Source organism: Culex pipiens, chromosome 3, assembly GCF_016801865.2.
Source record: "Culex pipiens pallens isolate TS chromosome 3, TS_CPP_V2, whole genome shotgun sequence".
Lineage (NCBI taxonomy): Eukaryota > Metazoa > Arthropoda > Insecta > Diptera > Culicidae > Culex > Culex pipiens.
Genome location: NC_068939.1, coordinates 112,594,704 through 112,618,999, shown reverse-complemented (window position 1 = coordinate 112,618,999; position 24,296 = coordinate 112,594,704). Strand labels below are relative to the sequence as shown.

The following is a 24,296-nucleotide window of genomic DNA, read 5'->3' as shown; positions in this document are numbered from 1 at the left end:
AATTTCGATTTTTTTTTCAAAAATCACTATTTTTTCAAAAATTTAAACATGGCGGCAGATTTTTTTACAATGTTTCTTTATGGCTCAAAAGTTGTGGAATTTTGTCCCCCAAAACATATGAAAAATTGAGTTTTTGTGAAAAATAAAGTTGATTTACAAACCTGCATTTTTTCCGTGTACCTATTTTTTTCTCAATAGTCCTCAACAATACCTACAACTTTGCCGAAGACACCAAATTGATCAGAAAATTCATTCAAAAGTTACAGCTGTTGGAATACTTACGTACCATTTGTGCATGGACAGCTGCCAAAATTGTATGGAGATTTGTATGGGTGAACCAATGACACACAACAGCTTCTTTAGTCATAGGCAAGGCCCCCACAAAGTTTGAGCCAAATCAAAAAATACAAATAAAATCAATTTCCGGTTTTGGTAGAGAATTGCTCTCTTAACTATAATTGAGCATAAGTGGAAAACAGCAAAAACGAAATTTTGAATCGCAATTTCAAAATGTTGTTTTTTATTCTCCTCATCTTCAAGGCTCGTGTCAAATTGGTACAATGACTTGATTTGCCGATAAGACCGATGCTGCGACAAAAATAGCATATTTTTCCAAGAAAGCATTGACGTCACTCCCATCTACCTACCAGCTGATTATGATTGATGAAGCGTAGAACCTACCTTGCGGGCCAGGTTGATGTTTGTCAAAAATTGGTCCCACCAAACCGCTCATCAGTTATGGATGAACCAACACTGAATAAGGCTGATTACGTGGCACACGTCATTTCGTCTAGAATTCCGAGCCATGATTCTCCACTTGATTTAATCAGCCAGACCACAAGCCCTACACTGGAATTAAGTTGGCTGTTTTCCATGTACTCCAACTTCACCTTGTTGTTGGGCCACAATCAGAGGCACATTCGAGTCACGTTTCCCGTTGGTCTCGTGTGCCGCAATCGATATAGATCATAGGCAGTGTATACGGCAACAGTACACCTTAACCACGAGGGGAGGGGGGGCACCATTAGTGTCAAGAGTCCTCCCGGGAAACGGGACGGTTTAATTTATGTTGCCTGGCCGGCTTTAAACAGGCCAATTCCACCGTCGATGGCGTGTTGAGTTCACTCGTCTCTGCAATTACTCCGGCGTTCACTTCCGTCCGAGTGTTTATTTCCTTATCTAGATCCTTCCCCCAGGGCTCGCGGGAACGAACGCGGGGCACCACTCAAAGAAGACACAACCGATGCGACGGCACGCACGCACGTTCCCGGGCCGGGGTTCCGGTTCCGCCAGGCCCGTCGCCCTTGGCCACCACCTTCAGCGCAGACACTCGCCCTCCCTCATGGGAATCGGTGAAAGAGGGAGCTGCTTGAATGTTCAAGTGGAGGACGAAAGTCAAGTGGGAAAACCCACTTGGAGCGGAAACCAGGGAAACAAAAGCGGAACCGGCTGGTGGTGGTGATGGTTTTTGGCGTTAAGGGGCGTTACGCAAAACTCTCGCGAGGACGAAGATGTTGAAGAAGCTGCTGCCGCCAAGGATGCTAAAGAGGCAGGGAAATCACGTTCCAATGCCTTTGAATCATCATCCACGGTGGTGACGGTTTGGCGGTCAAAGCGACGCCAGCAGTCGAAAGTAACAAGCCCAGGGAGTGAAACATCAATAGAATATTCTTGGAAATTTGGTGATTTTACATGATGTGAACGTGAGATGTCACACACTTTAGAGCAGCAGCTGGTTCTCAGATATTACGTTTTTGAAGCAGATGGTTTCATTGCCATACGTTTCAGCTAAGATTTTTAAGAAGCGCACATATTTAGTTTTTTCTCAATATATTTTATTTTTGATTTTAAGGAGCGAGTTGTGGCGCTATAACCACGGCAAATAGTGTCCAGGGCATTCGTGGAAATACAATGTCCCATCCCAGAGGGTCCCGGAGTACCAAACCTTCTTAGCATGGTGCTCCCAACGAATACAACCAAATCTCGGAGCGTATGGTGGTGTGTCCCCACGCTTCTTCCTCCCCTGTCGATTCAGAATTGTGTTGTTGTTCGAACACTTAGTGCTCAAACATAACCCAATTACGAGTCATCTCTGCGATACGGCTTTACGCAGTAGGCTTGGCCGCTTTAACGCTTGTGATGTTTCAAAGCATTCCGATGCAATGGCGCACTACAAATGTTAATAAATGACAAGAAGAGTGCTAGGCGTCATCTAACCTAAGGCACTCTCCAGGATCCCTTCGAAAGATTGGCTGCGCTAGGGTCTGATTAGATTAGATTAGATTAGAATATATTTTATTTTTGATTTTAAGAATTTTATTTAAACCTGCACATAAATTCCGAAAGATGCTCTTAATGCTTTGTAAAAAAAACGAACATATAGCTGGTAAGTGTTTGGGAATGCACAGACTCACGTTGCGCGACAAATAATTAAACTCTTGCATACGTGGGACTTGTGAGCAACGAAAAATCCGAAGGGAACAAGGCTCTCATCTCTCGCGATCGGTAAAAGGAATCTAAAAACTCCCAATAAAATCATCATCTTGATCATTCGGCGGAACATCTTTTTCACTACTACACATGCAAGTGTAACGTCACACGTCGAAAAATGACCTGTCGCTTTTTGTAGATGGACAATGTTTGTAAACAAAACGAATTACATAATTTTAAGTGGTGCTGACAAGGAAATTCACAAAAAAAAAATCATCAACAGATTGATTTTCTTGGAAGAGTTCGGGAGCGATTTTCTTTTGAGTGATTTGCCCCATCTCTCTTTCGCGGGTGAAGAAAGCTCGCAAACGAAAATGTTTTTCTGCGATTATTCCATCCCTGCTTCCGACTCGGTCCTAACCAGGTCCCTGTACCGAAAAGGACCTAATAAAAATAATTTTATGAAAAAAAAATCCATCCCTGCTTATGAGTCATTCTCTACCTTTGAACAACCAAATTAATCGGCTTGTCTGTTCAATTGAGATTTTGGTATTATTATTATTGATCTCATTTTTATACAACATTATATTATAACACCATAAATGAAAGTTTAACTGGCGGTTCGTAAATTGACAATATGACTTAAATTTGGGGGTCTCGTGGCGCAGGGGTAGCGGCTTCGGCTGCCGATCCCGATGATGCTATGAGACGCGGGTTCGATTCCCGCCTTATCCACTGAGCTTCTATCGGATGGTGAAGTAAAACGTCGGTCCCGGTTTCTCCTGTCTCGTCAGAGGCGCTGGAGCAGAAATCCCACGTTAGAGGAAGGCCATGCCCCGGGGGGCGTAGTGCCAATAGTTTCGTTTCGACTTAAATTTAGAATCTTTGGGATTTCGAAATTTTTCAGGGAATTTTCAAAATATATCAGTTGTATTTTGTTCAGTTATTATATTAAAACATATTAGCATGGATCTGGAACACTGAGATGTTCTAGTCCATCCGGAAATTCCGGAAATTTTGTGCAACAGGCTTACGAAAGAAACAAGTCGAAACATCAAAATTTTGACAGCGGTTCCTACCAGACTGGTTCAGTGAGTGTGGCAGGCTACAGTACATTGATGTCAGAGCCGTACCAATGAGTTTTGATTTTATAATTGCAATTGGAGACCTTAATATGGTTAAATTCAGAAACACAGTTATTTATTAATTTTTATGTTTAATTTTTAAATAATGTTAGACAGGTTGATTTGAAAATTCATTGTGGGAATTGTGTTGGCTGAATCTTTCTCAGATTTCATAACACGATAATGAAAGCTAGGTTTTGTTTTTTATTAATTTATTTTTCAGATAAATGCACAGAATTGAACTATAAATGTTGCTTTAATTTGTTGGCAAATTTGATATTTTTTTCTAAGCCTGTATAAATCTGATCTAGTATTAAATTTATTGTATAAGCAAAGAACTTAACCGGATTCGTAAAATAATTAGTTGATTTGGCTTTGGATTTCATTTTGGTGCAATTAGAAAAAAGAAAAAAATCTTTCTAAAAAAATAATTAGCCCGTGTCCTCTTTTGTTTTATCTAGATAGGAATCCCAGCAAGCTAAGTACAAAAGAGCAAACCGGCATCGAAGTATAATTTTTCAACATGCAGCGGCAGAACCATATTTCGTCAAAATCAATTAAAGATCATTCAAAATCCAGCGCAATTCATGATGAAACTTATTTTAATATTCGGGCAAAAATATCAAGATAAGAAATTTTTATTCATTTTAAATGATTCGCCCATACGAGGCTTGAGAATATTTATCATAATTTTATATTTATAATTATATGTTGCATTGATTTTTTTGATCGGTATATTTTAAATTCGTGATATTAAATTTTATGTTTCAGAAAATTATTTTTTTAAGCAAAGCTATATCAATGTTTTCAAACCTTGAAAAAATATATTTTTTTGTTTTTAACTGAAAAAAAAAAGTTTGAATCGTTTCTCATTACCAAAGCTTTTTAGACGATTAAAAAAGTAAACAACACCGGTTAAGCTAAAACTGAAAAAGTGATGTTTAGATCATTTTGTGTGCTCTGAAAAATATTTTTTTTCTTGAAAAAATAATGTTTGTCTTATTAGTGAAAATTTAAAGCAGTTTTCCTATTTCAAAACACTTGTATTTTGAAAAAAGCGTAGGCAAATTTCTTTGCACGAATTTGCATTTAAAAGCAGTGTATGCACTTCGGAAGGAATCGGTCAAGAAAAATTTCAAATGGGCAGCAGCGGCAGCGAAAGCAAGCCAGAGAGGGTGAATAAGAGCCCAAAAAAACGCTCCCTTTCCTTTGTTCTGCTGTTCGTAAAGCTAAGGGGGGGGGGCGGCGACATAAACTTTGAAAAATATTTGCAACGGCCTAAAATGTAAAAATAATTCCAATTTCAAAGAAGCTCGAAATATGACCATCATTTTTGGCTGATTGTGATTTACATCCAAATTAAAATAACATATAGTTGTAAATTTTTGTAGTCTGGAAGGTATTACTAAAACTTCTTTATACAATGTTCCAAACTTTAATGCTGTATTCATTTTGAGAAGCTCTTTTAGAACTACTTGAACTTTCTGCCACTTGAGCGCCCCTTCTTTGATAAAAAAATAAATTTTCAAAAACACTTCGGTAGAAATATTCATATAATTGATTTTAACGCACCCAAATCATATTTGTTTATATTTTAAACCAAATTATCTAGTTATTTATAGTTCTACTTTATAATTTGGCACCCATTCTGTTGCAAATACCTAATAAGAATGTTATAACTGACATGAAAATTTTGTACTATCATCGATTTCGGCGCCCCCCAAGGGCTGGCGCCCTTGGCAGTCGCCAACTGCGCCAACCCCTAGGTACGGCGCTGATTGATGTAACAACTTATTGGGACGATTTGGGTCATCCAAGAACTGTCCAAGTCCAAGTCAAGACCGGTGGGTCTACCTTCGTAACAAGCAAGAGTTCGACGGATTTTGACCTCGGGACATACCCGCACAGCTTCAATGAGTATGGTAGACTACTTTGCTAATGTGTTGGGATGTCCTGGGTCATCTAAGGACTCCCTGGAGTATAGATCTGTGGGTTTACCGCCGTAACAAGCAAGAGGTCGACGGGTATGTTCCGAGATTTAACATCAAACATTCAATATAACGCCATTTTGAAATGCTATGATTTAAAAAATGAAATATTGTTTTAAAAAAAATTGGAAAGTTTCACGAATTTTTAATATTTTAACATTGAAATTCGGATTAGTTGCTGAGATATCGACATTAGAAAATGGTTGTTTGGGTGTTTGGGTGAGATTTATAAAACATCAATTTTATTTTTTTTAATCTTTGTAAGGCAATATCTCAGCAACTTAGCGTTGTTTCAGGTTCAAAAAGCAAAATATAGAGCTTCTCAGCTTTTCAATATTTTTTCAAAGGTGGGCAAAAATTAGCACTAATTAAAAAAATAATAACTGCGATTTTTTTCCAAAAACTTACCTCAAAATGGCTATAATTTGAAAACGGTGCACTTTATCAAAATTTTACTATATTAATTTTTCATTGCAAATTCCATTTCACCTCAAAATTTTTTTGCGACCAATATTCTGATTTATTTTTAAAAATCAGTATTTATTCAAAAATTTATAACGAAAGAACCAAATTTTCAGTTTTTGCTTAATGGGTGTTTTTTTAATACCCCTGACTCAAGGCGGTTTTAAAAACACCCATAAAGCAAAAACTGAAAATTTGGTTTATTGGATCTCTTAAAAAAATCCAGATTTGCATTTATGTCCCCTTAAACATATAAAAAATATGAAATTCAAAATAAAAAAGACCAATTTCGTAGAGAATTGCTCTTAAGCAAATTCGTATAAAAATCAGTGTGAACAGTTAGTGTTCTATAATATTTCTGGAATTCATTTAATTGAAAATCTGTGCTTTTAATAATTTGACATTTTGATAAAGAAACAAAATTTAAATTCCTTATAATTTAAACTCTATAAATACAAATTTTAAGGTAAGACAGTTCGTTATTTTCAAGGCAATTGAACATCAGAGATATTCATCAATAACATGACGTCTCCGCAATACATAATTTTTAATTATGATGATATGTTATTGCAAAAATATTAGAACGATGACGTTCAAGGTATTTTTTCATGAAATAATTTTTATTACGTCCATTTCGGTACCAGGTCCCAGGACCGAGTCGGCTTTTGCAATTACATTGATCTTAAAGTGAAGAGTAATTACAGAGGATCTTGTATGTAAATGTTAGTGGGAGGGGACCCACGGCCTACTCGGAGTTAGTAGGGAAAGGATTGATGTTAAAGACAAGGCTTGGGAAGGGAAGGGGGATTGTGTAGGGGTCTTGGTTGCCACTGCTGGCCTTTGTTTTTGTCCTCAGCCGCAACTCGGTGTCCAGCTTCTGGGGCGATCTTGCTCTGTCTCCGGTGCATTCCAAAAACGACGGCTTTGTTTGAAGGCAAGTTATACTAACTGAAAGAAAACTAACTGAAGCAAAACTATTTGAAGAAAAACTAAATGGATATTTTGGAATCTAAGAGGAACTGATAGATCGGATAGAGAACATCGAGGTCTAGTTGAGATAACGCGTCTCGCATCGGGATTTCTGGTGGTCTTCCTCGGGCCCTGAGGGTATCTTTCAACTTAATTCTGTGAACATGGTGATCTGGACACGCCCATACGAGATGGTCGATGTCCTGATAACCCTGCCCACAGTCGCATAAGTTTGTATCACTCATGTTGATACGGTAAAGATGAGCCTTGGACTCACGTTAATAGTATTATTCTCAATAAAAATGAGCAAAATTAAATTATCAATTCTAATAAAATATTAATATTCTCCATCAAAATCTATTTGTTTATATTAGCCCATCAATTGATTGTAAAAGACTTTTTTTAAACATAACTACCTGCCTCTAAGGTTTCAATTCCAACCAAGTAAAACTCGCAGTTAAATGACCATCACAATTTGTGCCCCATCTCTCAGGCTAGGATATGCTCCCACAGACCCCCAATTTCCAGCCCCACTGAGCATTGCAAATGCTTTCGCATTCAAGCTTGACCACCGTGGAACAATTACTTCCAGGTGATCGCGACCGTTTTTCGAGCGTGATTTCTCCGTTTTTTGAGCTTTTGCTGCTGCTGTCTATTGCTCTTCTCGGTTGATAGCCATTCACTCGCCACCGCCCCCACCCCGTAAACAGGTACCTTCACCGAAGAAAGTTTTCCTTTGATATCGAAAGCCACCAACCAACCTGAACTTGGATGCCAGTCAACGCCCCAACAGCAACAGCAGCCAACTTGCTGCGGAGTTTTTCCATTTTCCACCTCCCCTCCCGATGGAAAGTGCAAGCAATCTTACCGAAACAGGGTCACCTTCCCCAGTCCACCCACTTTTTGGGGTAGCAGCAAACTTGGCAGTCCTTTTGCTTTGATTCGAAATCACTCATTCGAAATGCATAATTGCCTTGGTTTTAAATTAATTACCGTTTGACCTTTTTTCTGGTCCTTGCTCCGAGGGTAGAAAAGGAGGTGATTGAAGGTTAACCCTCAGCGACCTGACCTGTCTGTCAGCAGTTTCTGTGCAAATGTTTTGATTTTGTAGAAACTAAATGTTAAGAAATGAAATTCAAATTCAAAATGAACTGAAACAAGAGTATTCAAGTACTCAACAAACTTTCTTCAAAGTGCTGTGGGGTAGAGGGATAAGCCAGAAGCACGACAAAGTTTGACCTTGTACAACCAATTCCGATGGAAAAATTCGACACCCGTCGAGGCAAGCGGCCAGTCCAAACCGTGGCCGGTGACAGATTGCGATCCGTAGGTCCGTAGCCAAAGAAAAGCAAAAGTATCGTTAATTATTGCGTTCGGTAGGAAACGCCACCGGAAAAAAGAACAGCCTTTCCTCCCACTTGCTCCCCATAGAGGCCTACGAGTTTCACTCTGAGTAATGTGCTTTCTTGGGAAGCTTTCTTCCTCGGGTAACGTGGTAATTGGGGAGGGTCATGCTAGCCGAGCACTTGTCACGTGAGATTTCGTGGAGCAAATCGATTTTTGGCTGAAGGCTGGCTGAACTTTCTCGGACGATTGACATTTCGTCAACAAGTTTTAAGCTCACTGGCCCGAGTTGAGTCGACAATGGAACCTGCCAAAAAACGACTTCGAAGTTTAGACTTTATTTTAGAGGAAAGTTTTCCGTAAATCTATACATTGATGATTTTATGATTTTATGATTTTATGATTTTATGATTTTATGATTTTATGATTTTATGATTTTATGATTTTATGATTTTATGATTTTATGATTTTATGATTTTATGATTTTATGATTTTATGATTTTATGATTTTATGATTTTATGATTTTATGATTTTATGATTTTATGATTTTATGATTTTATGATTTTATGATTTTATGATTTTATGATTTTATGATTTTATGATTTTATGATTTTATGATTTTATGATTTTATGATTTTATGATTTTATGATTTTATGATTTTATGATTTTATGATTTTATGATTTTATGATTTTATGATTTTATGATTTTATGATTTTATGATTTTATGATTTTATGATTTTATGATTTTATGATTTTATGATTTTATGATTTTATGATTTTATGATTTTATGATTTTATGATTTTATGATTTTATGATTTTATGATTTTATGATTTTATGATTTTATGATTTCATGATTTTATGATTTTATGATTTTATGATTTTATGATTTTATGATTTTATGATTTTATGATTTTATGATTTTATGATTTTATGATTGCATGATTTTATGATTTTATGATTTTATGATTTTATGATTTTATGATTTTATGATTTTATGATTTTATGATTTTATGATTTTATGATTTTATGATTTTATGATTTTATGATTTTATGATTTTATGATTTTATGATTTTATGATTTTATGATTTTATGATTTTATGATTTTATGATTTTATGATTTTATGATTTTATGATTTTATGATTTTATGATTTTATGATTTTATGATTTTATGATTTTATGATTTTATGATTTTATGATTTTATGATTTTATGATTTTATGATTTTATGATTTTATGATTTTATGATTTTATGATTTTATGATTTTATGATTTTATGATTTTATGATTTTATGATTTTATGATTTTATGATTTTATGATTTTATGATTTTATGATTTTATGATTTTATGATTTTATGATTTTATGATTTTATGATTTTATGATTTTATGATTTTATGATTTTATGATTTTATGATTTTATGATTTTATGATTTTATGATTTTATGATTTTATGATTTTATGATTTTATGATTTTATGATTTTATGATTTTATGATTTTATGATTTTATGATTTTATAATTTTATGATTTTATGATTTTATGATTTTATGATTTTATGATTTTATGATTTTATGATTTTATGATTTTATGATTTTATGATTTTATGATTTTATGATTTTATGATTTTATGATTTTATGATTTTATGATTTTATGATTTTATGATTTTATGATTTTATATTTTATGATTTTATGATTTTATGATTTTATGATTTGCCAATTTAAAGATTTGATAACTTTATGAGGCACTCCAGAATTACTGGCGTAGTATGACGCCGAATGATCTGGTCAGCCTTCGCGTAACCATCTTTGAAGGTTGCATTCTTCATCCTGCATTATCTCCTACGGGACATTCCATGAAGTGGCGTAAATCGGACTATGGGATGAGTTCCCCTTGAGCTGGGTGCGGTGTTGAGCATTTTCTTGAAATATCCCACTTCTGGTCTTCTGAGAGATGCAAAACATATCCCCTCGGCCAAGCCAGGGTGGTCCGGCTGAACGATGAGACACCATACCATGGTGGAACTCTGGTCCAGATGGTGAGAAGGGGAGGAGGGGTCGCTCAGATTCCGACATACTAGCACCACCACCACTCTGGTGTTATAATTTATTCACACGATAAGTGTGGTTATGAATTTTCTCTTCCTTTTAGCCACCGCTGATCGCGTTTGTGTGTCTGTGAAAGCTTTTCTCCAGCAGTTTTCTTCTAATGGAAGCAGTACCCGATTTGATTTGCAGCCTCCATCAGCAAATGCATGTGTGGCTGTGTGTGTGAGTTTGTGCCAGTCGCAAAAAAAGAAATCCATAGCCTCGTTTGCCTTTGTTCCACGGTCGCTTTCAAGTTGCGCCGCGAAGACACACTCACTCGTTACATGAAAACAGACACACACAGACACATTGCACGAGCATAGCACAGCGGCGGTTTGGCCAGATCTAGGCCACGTCGGATTGCTGTTTGTTTCTTTTGAAAGGTCCATTAAGGGTCTCGTGCTTTCGAAAGTAAAACGTTTTATCTCGCTGGGAGCACACAAACACACACACACTAGTAGAAAACATACAATCACAGAGCAGTGCAATGGTCCACCGAAGGTCACATTTTCTTGTTTTGTTTTGGGAAGTTTCATAACATCACCAAAACATCTTGTGATTGTTACCTTCTGAATTCGAAGGTTAGGGAAGATGTATTATCCGGGACCATGGTGTAGGGGTAAGCGTGGTTGCCTCTCACCCAGTCGGCTTGGGTTTGATCCCAGTCGGTACTGGTGGCATTTTTTGAGACAGGTCTGATCACGCCTTCCGTCGGACGGGAAGTAAATGTTGGCCCCGGACTAACCTAAAAAGGTTAGGTCGTTAGCTCATCCCTAGGTCCTGCCTCGGTGTAGTCGCTGGTAGGCAGTTAGACTCACAATCCAAAGGTTGTCAGTTCGAATCCCGGGGTATGGTATTAAAAGAGGTTTGCAATTGCCTCAACAATCAAGCCTTCGAACACCTAGTTTCGAGTAGGAATCTCACAATCGAGAACGCCAAGGCAATGCTGTAGAGCGAATAGTTTGATTTTTTTTTGGAAGTTGTGTTGTATTACCACAAGCTTGGACCTTATTCGGACACCTTAGGGAAGGCAATCTACACATTGAAATGAATGAATGAGAATGTTTTCAATACATTTGAAAAAAAGCATAAACATAAACATAAATCAGCTCGAGCCAAACCTCAATATTAAAAGAAAAAATCGTGCACTGTTTAAAGGACGGGAGGAACACTGTAAGATGTACAACCCAAGGAGCACACTCTGTTCGCCAAGAGATTTCCGAACTGGTTGTTGAACTCATTTACTATGTTATCCCAACCAAGGGTTTCCAGCAAGGCCTCATACTGGCAAGTAATTAATAATTACTTTGACTTAGTAATTCATGGTAATTCGATTAATTTAAAGTATTATCTAGTAATTTTTGTTTTTTTTTATATAATCTATTATAACAGTATTTCTTTTAAATTTCAAATAAGAGTGAGTGACACTCTTACAAAGATTGAAAAAAGACTTGTTCTGTATGTAGAAGGTCTTATTTACCATAGTTCTCCCTTAAAACTTTCCTAAAGTTTATTTTCAACATGTTGTTTAGCTAAGCTGATTAACAACAAGAGGCAACGCCATGATATATTACCCAGTGAAAAATGTTTTATGAATCCAAAATCAATCTATTTTTATTAAATAATTGTAAAAATTATGAGTTTTTTTATAAAGAACCTATTGTCTTTCATATGTTTATAGGGTCTAATAAAAAAAAGTCGAGAAATATGATTTCGTTTTTTTCGCAAGAACTACATTAGAGTTATTTTTCTATGTTTTTTCTTCTAATAGACCGTCAAAATTATTTGAAGTTTATGTGGATCAAATATTTAGAAACAAAATTTAATTATCGTTGATAAAAGCAAAGTTTTCAAGTGATAGCCATTGAAAAATTAATAAAAATAAGTTTTTTTTTTTTAAAAAATTTCAATTAACTACAGCAGTTGACAGTTTTGTAATATCTCCACCTCTTTTTGAACTATTTTCCTGAAAAATTTCCAAATATTTCTGAGACAAACGTTTCATTGTTAAAAAACAAACTTAGTGTAAGTAGAATTGACAAATATTCAGATGGCGAAATTAAATCCAATGTAAATGACAAATTACACACTATCCATATTTTTGGTAACGGATTTTTATTTATTTATTTGAGAAAAAAAAACAAACGAAATAATGTCAAACCAATGATCGAAAACATTTTAAAACTTCACGTTATTTGATGAATTACACAGCCGCTGCAAATATTTTTCAAAGTTTATGTTTGGCTCGAAAATCAGGGGGCCTTTTTTCAAACAATTTCAATATTTTAATGGCGTTCGACTTGCCAAGTTTCAGCATTCTCTAGTGGGAGAAAATTCTCAATGTGTAAACAAGAAACTATTGCGAAATATTCTGCTATTTTCATTAAAAAAATATACAAAAAAATCACAATATTCAGATTGGAACAAAAAAAAGAAATAAAAAAGCATAATTTAATACTTTGAACAAAACAATACTGTCTGTCCTTTGCTTGATATTGTATTTTTTTTTAATTTGATTTCATAAAGTTTTATTTTTGAAAGAGCTATCGAATGAGCTGTTTATAAATATTTTAGTTTAGAACCGTAGAAATAAATACTTAAATTTATTAAATATAAAATTAAATATTGTTTTATCATGGTGAAAAGTAATAAAGTAATTAATGTAATTAAATAATTTGGACCAGTAATTTGAGTAATTAATTGGCAGACTGGCAAGTAATAAACGCTTCTCAAAATCCTTGATCCCAACGTCCCTGAGAACTTTTAAACACTGGAAAAGCGCACGTTTTTTCTGTTGTTGAACATCTCTTATTCCATTAGAAATGTGTTAGTTTTGCAAGTGCAAGTCATACTTGCATAGAGAACGTTTGTTAAAAATGTCATTAGTTGAGCAAACGTTTTGAGTACCGTTCGAGACTATATCATGGCAGATAAAAATTTAAGGAGGATTCACACACCCAACTGGCAGTCGCATGATTGTGATGCATGGCGGCATGAAAGTATATCAGAATCTGCATGAAATCTGTCCTCATGCATTCTTTGCGATATAGGAGTATGACATTTTTGCCCGTTGCCGACAATTATCGACATTACCGACGGCTTTTTGGTTGTATTTCACAAAAAAACACTTAGCAGAACGAGGATTGAACCACCAACTTCTTGGTTATTGATCCGACACGCTACCACCGCGCCATGGACGCTTGATGAAAAGTGAGTGAAAGAGCACCAACATATGCTTCTCTTTGGAGTGTTGCTCGGGGACGGGCCAGCTTTATATGTGTTGGTGAGAACTGCAGATCGCCGAAATTTTTACACGCGGGCAAAAATGATCTACGGGCTTGCTGCAAAAAATGTTATAAAATGTGACATTTTTTGCAGCAAATCCAATGATGCAAATTTTGAGATATATTTTTCCTTTGGGTGCATTAAATACTAGGGGTGGGCAAAACCGCTCATTTCTGTGAGCCGCTCATTTTCGTTCGCTCATTTAAATGAGCGGCTCTTTTGAACGGCTCATCCGCTCATTTCGCTCAAAGTCAGAAAATAGACTGGAATGAACTGAAACATGTGCTCAAGATATTTAGATTTTTTTTTTTCAAACAACCAATGGAGTGATATAAAATATGTTTTCATCGCACTTATTCTGAACAGATTGGAGATCGTCCATAAAACATAGAAAACCGTCGATTTGCTTTATCCTTTTTTGGAAAGCATTTCAAATATAAACGTTTTATATGAAAAAAAGAAAAACATTGATCTCTGAAATCCACAAATATCGAAAACTTTTTTCATAGAGAGGTAAACAAACTTGAGTTTTTTTTTCAGAAGTGAATATTTTCAACCAAATTCAATTGTAAAAAGTAAAAAGTAATGAAAAGTTAGCTGAATTATCGTTTTGATAATTATCTTCCCATTATTTTGTGAAACAAAAGATTTAATTTGGTGCTCATTAACATGCATATTTGAGGTAGCGTTTTGCTGCACTTAATAAATTAGTCTTGAAATGCAGTATTTTGTTTAATAAGAACATCTTTTATTCATGACAGCAAATGAATGATCAAAACAAGCGTCAAAAAGAAGATCTGAAAAAATGCCTTAATAAATCTATTGAACAATTACCACAAAAGAGTGCCAAGTTTGTGTGATGTGCTGTGGTGAATTACATTTTAAATCATAAACGGTCCAATACATGGATTAAAACCGCAAACTAGCATACGAACTATGTTCGAATGCATGTAAAAACTTCATGTACATAACATTTGAGAAATGTATCGATATTTTCATAATGAGATCATGCAACATCGGGCGACAGTCAGCTGATTCAAAATCACAGGCGCTCCGACACGGGCTAGCAACAAGCATAAAGTGCGCCAAAATGTTGGAATATGAGGCGACCGGTGAGAACCTAGTTTCCACTCTTTTTTCCACAGCACCATCACCACCAGCGCGTGGAAGAACGAACCGAACGAGAGCGAATGAGCGAGAGCGAAATAACGAAAGAGTGAGCGAAAACGACGCCGTTCGACGACGTCGACGACGGCGCGAGCGACGCTTATCAAGCGCTCCGTTCGTTCTTTCCGTTCATTCGCTCTCGCTCATTCGCTCTCGTTCGGTTCGTTCTTCGACTCGCTCTTTGATTTGACGGTTCTTTGAAAAGAACCGGTTCACAAAATGAACCGCCGCTCATTTTTTCTGAGCGGTCGCTCATTCGTTCTTTAGCTTGAGCCGGTTCATAAGAACGGTTCGCTCAAAAAAGCCCATCTCTATTAAATACGTCTCAGGTGTTCACAGAAATAATTTTGTTTTCTTTATTTAATACTATATTTGTGAGTAATGTCACTTCACGATACTTGAACAGTTTTGGGGATTTATTAGTTTTGACAAGGATACGTCATTCATGGATGACCCTTTAACCATGAATAATAGTAATATCAACCATAAAACGTTACTTAATCCACTTTTAGATGGTTGATGCCTTCCTCTCATTTATAGTGATTTCAATCCCCCTAAAGTGTCCACATGTTTATGGATTTTCCCTAACGTTCGCAGCACCTAAGAAGTCCTAGGGGAAATTCTCGTATGTTTGGCAGGTTAAACACTCGCACCTAACTCCATCCAATTTGCTGATTTTCACTATTTAAACAACGAATTTTGCCTAACTTTTGATAGAAACTTGCTTGCTCACTTCTTATTGAGCTATGTATTACTCGATTGCTGTTGAAAACGCATTTAATTAGCTTTAATTGAATGTCAAAGTTCTGACCTGCCAACATTAGAGGCACGCTGGAATTAGATGCTGTTCCCCTAATAAAAATAAGTGATGAATAAAAAAACAGACTACCTACAGACTTTTTGTCAAGATTATAAAGAAACGGCCTTTGAGGAAAATGGTATCCCTCTACACGGCTTTTTCGTGGCGATCAGACCCGACCAGTTGAAGTTATGTGAATTCAGACCATTTTTTAAACTGCTTGTAATTTAAGATAGGCAAGTCAGATCTTGAAAATTCTTACTCCATTTATGCTTTCTAAAAATATATAACATGTGAGGGTTTCATGAAAAAACACCCTTTTTACCATAATTTTAATTTAATATGAAAAAGTTTTTTTAACATAACTTTTTAAATACATGATAAAACTGCATGAACTTAAATAGCAACTTAGGGGACGTTAAGACGGATCGATTAAAACCTTTCCGGCCAAAATCACTTGGGCCTGTAACGATATATTCCAGAGACATTGATTTGGTACACATGTCTACATACAGCCAAACACGCAGACATTTGCTCAGCTGGTGATTCTGAGTCGATATGTACAAATGAAGGTAGGTCTAGGAGGTCTAATTAAAAAGTTCATTTTCCAAGTGATTTTTTAGCCTTTCCTCAGTAAGGTGAGGAAGGCAAAAATCGTTCATCGGCTTTAATCATGTAGTGTTGAGATATCGTGGCACCCACTTTTATTGAAACTGCTTACTTCAAATAGCTTTATCTCGGCAAAGATACAACCAAATGTCTTCAAATTTGTTTTGTTAAAGGTTGAAAATGTATATTTTAATGCCCTGAAAACAGATTTTAAATAAAATTCAGAGTGTGCTCATACCAAGCTCTGACATTTTTGACGATTTACATGTATGTAACCCCTTAAATTTGTTAAGGGCCCATCCATAAGCCACGTGGATACTTTAGGGGGGAGGAGATCCACGTGGTTTATAAGTAGTTCATAATTTTTATTTTTATGTTTAATTTTGACGTTTTTTGTTTGAAGTGTAAGTGGGAAATAAAGTAAAATGATCTATCAATTTTAATTACCGTAAACCAGGGTGACATGAAAAGGTTTACAATTTATTTTTGGAATATTTTCCAACTGTTAAGGTTTGACTCAAGACTATTATTGTTGAAACATGCACTGGAGTAGAGCATATAAGGTCCATGCACTATTTCTGGAAAAAAGTTATTTTAAATAGTGTTTAAAAAAATAAAGCTGCGTTGAAAATTCTAATTTTGAAATCCAAGATGCCTTTGATATTTTTTCTTGTTAAAATCAGATTTATGATATTCAAGAGCGAGTCCACGAGCAAAGCATACCCATCTCGCATCGACCTCACCAATCTGCCTGAAATTTTCAGGGGTTGTTTGTACATATAAAACTAGCATCTGGCCAAAATATGAGCTATCTAGGTCAACGGGAAGTGGGGCAAATCGGGACACAAAGTTTGAAGGTTCAAAAACGTCAAAAATCGTAAAAAGGCTGTAACTTGGGCAAAATTCAATTTAATTTAAAAATTCAAAATGCATCTGAAAGGGATTAAAAAATGCAACAAAATGCAGGATAGAGCACCCCGATTGGTTAAATCTAAAGGGAGTTATTGACATTTTAGTGAAAAAATAGCACAATTTTCAAACTCAAATAAAAAAGTGTTCCATCCAGATATCAACTCGGTTCGACCTGCAGCTTGTAGGGGACATCTGGGACTACCATCTGAAACTGAGAACGCTTTGGGTAAGGCAGTTTAACATATTAAATAGACACTTTTACCTTTAATAAATTTTTTGGTTGTAAATTTTTGCTCGGGGGACCCCTTAGATCCCATTTTCTGATGATAATTTTATCATATTCGTGTTCCTGAGACAATTTCACAATAGAAACATGCATAAAAATGTTTGTTTTCATCCATTTTAACCCTTTAAAAAATGAAAGTTAAAAAAAATCTTCGATTCACATTTATTGAAATTCAAGTTCGTTTCCAAGGATACTAGATGACACCAGAAAAAAAGCAGCATCTCATTTTTTTTTAACTTTCATTTTTTAAAGGGTTAAAATGGATGAAAATAAACATTTTTATGCATGTTTCTATTGTGAAATTGTCTCAGGAACACGAATATGATAAAATTATCATCAGAAAATAGGATCTAAGGGGTCCCCCGAGCAAAAATTTACATCCAAAAAATTCACTAAAAGTAAAAGTATCTATTTAATATGTTAAACTGCCTTACCCAAAGCGTTCTCAGTTTCAGATGGTAGTCCCAGATGTCCCCTACAAGCTGCAGGTCGAACCGAGTTGATATCTGGATGGAACCCTTTTTTATTTGAGTTTGAAAATTGTGCTATTTTTTCACTAAAATGTCAATAACTCCCTTTAGATTTAACCAATCGGGGTGCTCTATCCTGCATTTTGTTGCATTTTTTAATCCCTTTCAGATGCATTTTGAATTTTTAAATTAAATTGAATTTTGCCCAAGTTACAGCCTTTTTACGATTTTTGACGTTTTTGAACCTTCAAACTTTGTGTCCCGATTTGCCCCACTTCCCGTTGACCTAGAGTGCTCATATTTTGGCCAGATGCTAGTTTTATATGTACAAACAACCCCTGAAAATTTCAGGCAGATTGGTGAGGTCCAAACGACGTCCCATACAAAGGGGTATGCCCTGTTCGTGGACTCGCTCTCAAGTTTTAATTTTACGTCAAAAGTACCATCACCAAGGTAAATAAAAAAAACAATACCTATGTTAAGTTATAATCCGGTTAAGTTACCTAAGTTTGTATGGTTTTTAACAAAATACGTAAAAATTTTAGGTTAAATAGCTAAAATGTCAGATTTGTTACAAAAAAAAATCATTAAAACTAGATTTGTTTATACAATTATTAATAAATGATGCATTTTAAACTGAATTTAAAGCACATATCAAAAGTTTCCAAATTTCATATTAACTCCTGTAAATTTGGAGATTTTATTGAGTTTTGTTTCAAATCATGTTTTGGAATATGGCCAAATTGTGGCCAATTTACGGATGCAGATGGAACTGATTTTGGTTTACAATTTTACCATTATGATTTTTTTAGAGGCGTTTGACCAATTTTGTATGTAATTTTTATGGAAGGGCATCTCCCTTCAGGAATATTCTCCCCTTAGCTACCCCATATAGCAATTCCTTACAAGTTACATTTTTTACCATTGCATTGACCAAATTTTGTACCAGTTTTAACTAAAGGAAAGCATCGGGCACTTAATGTTGGCATATCAGCACTTCCACGTCAATGGCGTACCCGATTTGAGTGGTAGTTTGACAGTTCGCTCCACAAGAAATCTTTATCAATGTCGCCGGGTAGTTCATTACAGCTTCTAAAATGCTTATGCAAAAATAATATTTGTTTTGAACAGTTTTGCGAAATATGTTGAAATGAATTTAAAGAATAAATAATAATAGTATGATATCTAGATTAAAATTTCATTTTTCTATATATTTTTTATTAGTTATAGTTAGGTTTGAAATTTTATTTGTTGTTACTTGTTTGTCTTGGTTGTTGAGAGCTTTTCAAGAAAATGTCATGATCATGTTTCCAAGTCGACTCTACATACGAATCATCTTTTATCCTTCTTGGGCAAATAGAAATCATTTGAAATAACGAATATTTAAGCTGGCAGTTATAGAATTCTATATTAACCTTTCAAAAGAGCGACACCTTGGATGTAAACAAACAGTCTATCCCACTTGCTATAGTGACAGTTCACGTTGAGTAAAAGTGGGATAGGCTACTCCAACACACTCGAAATCAATTTTTGAGTTCGGCAGAATATTATGCCGAGGTTATTCGGCAAAACAATATTCTGCCGAAGTCTCGGAAGAAAATGACAATTTCTGTCAAATTATGCCGAGTACTCAGTCATTTCAAATTAAAATGCCGATTTTCGGTTTCAAAGTGTGCCGAGCACCTCGGTACCATCAGAATCTTCCGAGTTCGGCAGAAGTATCTGTCAAATTATATTAAAGTGCCGAGCTGCTCGGTTAAAATCAGAAGCAGCCATGTTTATTTTTCTGATTTAGTTGTGCCAGAGCAAATTGTACATACTGAAATTAGAAATGGTATGTATTCTTTATGTTTTCCAGAAACTAACATTTGCTAATTTTAATTTTATCTCTAATAAACAGGACTGCACAATCGATACAACGTCCTCAAGCTGCCGTCAAGGAAAAGCCTGTTGCGGAACAACTTTATGGGAATCATTTTTTCCATGAACAAATGACGATGTCTTCTGGAGCAAAGAGTTAATTTACAGTTTTCAGTGTCTTTTACGTTATTTTTTCTTGTAGCTCAAATAAATGGTAATGTTGACAAAACAATTTAATGTTCTTTACCTAATTAAAAAATGATTGAAAACTGCCAAGAATCTCGGCAAAAAGTGTTTTTGAAAATGCCGAGATTTTCGGCACAACTAAAACCGCTGTCAAAATTAAAATGCCGAGCGCTCGGCAGCTTAATTTTCTGCCGAACAGTCTGCCGAGCGCTCAGTTGTTCTGATTTCGGCAGAATTCTGCCGAAGTTCGGCAGAAAAAACTGAGTGTGAAGGTTTCGCGATAAGTAAAATTTACTATGGAATTTACCCACTTCAGGACTGATGCGTAGAATAAAATAGATTGGTTGAAGCAGGAAGGTCGGAATAAGAAGGTTAATTAGTGGAAAATCAATGTAAGATCAAGTCTGGACCGAAAGTGTTAGGTTATTTCAGCATAATTTAACACAAGCACTATGAGAAACTTAGGATAAACAGATAGATACTTTGTCCTATAAGAAGGGGAATGCAGATTAGGTCGCTATAAAGATTTTTTGTTAGAAAATGCACGCTTGTTATGCTTTTAATAAGTGAAACGGTTTACTGAAATCATTTCAAACTTGAAAAGAAAAATATGATGCGCTAATCACGTACCGTCAACTGGGGTGAATTGGGACACATGGGGCGAATTGGGACAGCAGTTTCAACCATGTTAGAGCACAATATTTTGATTTTTCTGGTTGGTTTCGGATAGAACAGACTCAGACCAACAAAATGAGTACATCCATTTCCAAATTTAAAACCTTTAAGTACTCTAAACACTGCTGTCCCTATTCAGACTGTAGTCCCGATTCACCCCAGATGACGGTAAATAAACCATTCACCATACCTGCAGTTGTGTGTGAAGGAGCCTGCTAACGGTTGCAACAGCAGCTTCTGTTCCTTTCTCTGTGCTGACGTCGTTACCAGCAGTACGTCCCCGTCGAGGCTGCGAGTAGATTTTCCCCAAGAACCCTTTGATGTTCCGTTCCGTTACGTTCACCTTCTCACTACAATAGAGCCTGGCCCGTTACTGGAGCGCACTTGACTTGCCACAGACACTTTTTTTTCGCTCTCTTCCTCCAAGTTAAACTCCACTGCGCCCGGGTTCAACAAAGTAATTATTACACACAAACACAAAACACACACCCTGCCGCACTTACATGTGCGAGAGGGAAGATTGGGGGGGTGGGCTTTCTTGGAGATCTTCTTAGGGGGGGCTTCGCCTATTTGTGGCTCTTCACGGCCGGATACACTTTCGGGGAGGGTGCAGCAGAACCACTTAACGTTTGGGATTTTCTCTGGTCCGGACACTTCTGATCCGGGGGTCTCTTCTGGCGTAGACGTCGTTGTTTTGCTTCGGCCGGAGCCTGTTTGTAATGCTGGGGCTCAATTTCCCTTAAACGTGCACACGTACAATTGTGGTGGGGGGGTTTTCACACATACACTGAATATATTAGAGCAGCTGCTTAAGGTTCGGGTAGCGATTTCGCACTGTTTCTTGCACAGGTCGTAGTTTGCAGACTCAACGAGGCTTGCAGAAGTTGGCGATTCCCGATTGAGATTTTCCTTGTTCCACTTGACGGGATTCTGGGTTTTTCTTCACTTTTTTCTCACAACAATCCACGTTTTCCTGGCGATCGCTGTTGGCTTAGGGCGATTTGCAAACAAACCTCTTCGATGCCGCTTCAGCAAACATTTGCGCCATATTTCGCCCACACTCCGGACGTTCCGGAAATTGGAAATTTACGGGTAAAATATTTGCCTTGATTTCTTCACGTGTGAGGCGGACCTTTTGCGTGTTGACTTAGGACAGCTCGTTACACGGCGCGTCGAATCACTCACGAAGGTTTTCCAATTTATGTTATGAATTGATCCTTTTCACTTTCTTGGTACACACAAAGCGAACTCCTCGGCGATTGCTCACCTCGTTGTCCGGATCTTCCTTGTTGTCAAAACTATCTCACTTAGTGCTGAAGCACAGAAAAATCGCAAATTTATTGTAATTTATTCAAAGGCATTCCCCACCCAGTATAATTGAATCACTCGCCCAGAACTCGAGAATCTCCGAGTTGTGACACATCCACTCGGCTCGTCATTATTATTCATCCCACATGCACTGGCCAAGAACTTCACTCTGACGTCGTCGCACGAGAAACGCTGACCTATGGCGAAATGGCACGAAAAAAAGATTGCTTAAAACCAACCCATCCGACAGTTTAATCTTCTGTCTGTTCGAACTTCCAGTTGATCGACCCAACCCGAGCAGTCCTGCAGATATCGTAATCAACCCGGGTTAAGTGCACCGTGAACGGACATGTGTCAGTTGTAATCATATGCGCCCGAAGGGACACACGTACCCGTACACAAATACACAAGGTCCCTTCTATATATATCTCTCTCGTACAGGATCACCACACACGCTGGTGCTGCCACAGGCTGGATGTCCTGTGATACTGGGAGTGAGAGCCCGAGTGAGAAAAACACCAAGTGAACGTACTTAATTATTCACGAACATCGATTTTTCCGACCGAGCTCGGACTCGCAAAAACAAACCCACAACACACATACGACCACACATACCCACTTACAGGGAGGGGAGGGGGTCCAAGTTATCGGCAATTTTCACGGCACAATAATTAATGTTGTTTTTTCGGCGCTCAGCTGGACCACCCCGCACTCACGGATTGTGGTCCACCTGAGTTAACGAATTCCGCTCGAAACTCCTAATCAAAACAAGGGCTTCTACTCCTCCTCCTCCTCCTACTCCGCTTCGTCACACTGCACCGAGATGCACCGCAGCAGCTGAAGGGAACTCCCGGAATCCCCCTGCATACAAACACTCACACACACATAAATCACAAAGCTCACAGTTGTGTGTCAGCTCATTTGTTTTGCTCCCAGCATCGTTTGACATTTGATCCGTTCTTCCCGAGAACCAGCGCAGCATCAGCGCGGTGTAGATCCTTGACCTTCCCAAAACGGTTCTTCGATCACACGCACAGTAATCCCTCAAACTACCTCCGTAAATCCCGCGGGACTCGGGGATAACCCCTTGGAATCGACCACACAGTCTCCCACACACTCACTATCTAGAAGAGGATCCCAGAGTTGGGAAGTGCGCGCATTCCACCGTGGATGCACACGCGACGGTCGTCGAAATCGAACTGACTGGGGCGTACCGCCGGACACGGGCGAAAAGTTCCCTAGGAAATTTTCCGTTTCGTTCCGTCCTCCCCCCACAGTATAAAACATTCTCGCGTTCGGCACACGAGGCACTCACGGGCCTTCCAACGCACCTGCGCACTGCGCCGGTCCGTCGTCGCGTGGACGGCCACCTTCCCGATCCGGATGCAACGCTTGAGCTTGAGCGATTCCTCAGCTGTCAACACCTGGACGGAGCGACGACCTACGGTAATCCCGAACAAAGTCACCCAAATCCGCAGCTTCCGGGAGCAATTCCTAACATAAAAAGCACCAACATCTCACCAATATTTCACCAAAATCCACCTAAAACACCTCCCCAAGTACTTCACCACACCTTGTGTGTCAAGGTAAAGGTATCACACCTTGCAACCAATTACCAAAAAAAAACCCTCTCAAGTTCTTAATTGGTTCACTTGCATTACTTGCATCGCCCGCTCACCCACCCTCAGTCACCAAAAAACTCCCAAGAGAATCTCTACACATCTCTCTCCCCCCGTAACTCGCTCAAGGACGCTCACGCTCCTGGAAAAAAGCTCCCTCTCGCGCTCCCCCAAAGCGAAATCAAAACATGCCACTCGACGACCCACATTCCCGCGTCGTCGTAGGTCCTGTGGATCCGTCGGAATGTGCCGGATGTGTGGGACGGTTGCGGTGAAAGGAGTGCGCGCTCGCTCTCCTCTCTCTTTTGGTATCTCTCACTCCGCACGTGTGAGTGGAGAGTGAGAGCGGCGCGTGAGAGTGGAGTGGCGTTAAGGATCGGGCTAAGGATCCGGTGCGATAAGAGCAGAACGGGACTCAGGCAGGATGGGGAATCCTCGCGCGAGCGTGCGAGAGAAGCAGGTCGCGTGTTGGTGCTCTGGTCCCGGGGTTAGGTGTTTTGTTGTGGAGAGTTTGACGGATGTAAACAGAGCTGTAAATATTTCAGCAAGGGGTGATGGGCGCATTGTGGCGGGACTAGGTTTAGTGGGAAATAAAAGTGTATTGTCATTTGAATGTCAATATATAAAAACATTATAAAATATACTCTGAACATGTGATTGGATGAATCAAAACATTCTACACAGTAAAAAATAATGTTTATTTGGAAGATGTA

General features: G+C 37.6%; 1 protein-coding gene across 2 annotated transcripts in view; it reads right to left on the bottom strand.

Moving 5' to 3' along the window:
- LOC120426607 (zwei Ig domain protein zig-8-like) overlaps positions 1 to 21,101 on the bottom strand; it is a 772,331-nt gene extending 751,230 nt beyond the window's left edge. Inside the window, exon 1 of one of the 2 annotated variants that reach the window (XM_052710389.1) lies at positions 20,847 to 21,101. The gene's annotated coding sequence lies outside the window, so the exon portion shown is untranslated. The remainder of the gene's footprint in view (positions 1 to 20,846) is intronic. The other variant, XM_052710390.1, reaches the window with a different exon arrangement.
- Positions 21,102 to 24,296: the final 3,195 nt, after the last annotated feature.